Source organism: Triticum aestivum, chromosome 4B (assembly GCF_018294505.1).
Source record: "Triticum aestivum cultivar Chinese Spring chromosome 4B, IWGSC CS RefSeq v2.1, whole genome shotgun sequence".
Taxonomy (NCBI): Eukaryota; Viridiplantae; Streptophyta; class Magnoliopsida; order Poales; family Poaceae; genus Triticum; species Triticum aestivum.
The window spans coordinates 450,042,326-450,043,106 of record NC_057804.1 but is presented as its reverse complement, the minus strand read 5'-3'; positions in this window follow the sequence as shown (position 1 = coordinate 450,043,106).

The following is a 781-nucleotide window of genomic DNA, read 5'->3' as shown; positions in this document are numbered from 1 at the left end:
TAGGGTTTGTTAATCATGGTAATAACTCCGGGACCCCAAAACAGTGAGTAATAGTTCATGAAACGGGCCAGAATCAGCCAAAACTGCCAGTGTTGATGACCGGCACGTAATAGCATCCCAGGGTTTGTTAATCGTGGTAATCACTCTGGGACCCCAAAACAGTGAGCAATAGTCCATGAAACGGGCAAGAATCGGCCAAAACTGCCAGTGTTGATGACCGACACGTAAACGCATCCCAGGGTTTTTTAATCGTGGAAAACACTCTGGGACCCCAAAACAGTGAGTAATAGTCCATGAAACGGGCCAGAATCGGCCAAAACTGCCAGTGTTGATGATAGACAAGTAAACGCATCCCAAGATTTGTTAATCATGGAAATCACTCTGGGACCCCAAAACAGTGAGTAATAGTCCGTGAAACGGGCCAGAATCGGCCAAAACTGCCAGTGTTGATGACCGACACGTAGACGCATCCCAGGGTTTGTTAATCGTGGTAATCACTCCATGACCCCAAACCAGTGAGTAATAGTCCATGAAATGCGCCAGAGTCGGCCAAAACTGTGAGTGTTGATGACCAACACGTAAACGCATCCCAGGGTTTTATAATCGTGGTAATCACTTTGGGACCCCAAAACAATGAGTAATACTCCATGAAACGGGCCAGAATCGGCCAAAACTGGCAGTGTTGATGACCGAAACGTAAACGCATCCCAGGTTTTGTTAATCATGGAAATCACTCTGGGACCCAAAAACAGTGAGTAATAGTCCATGAAACGGGCCAGAA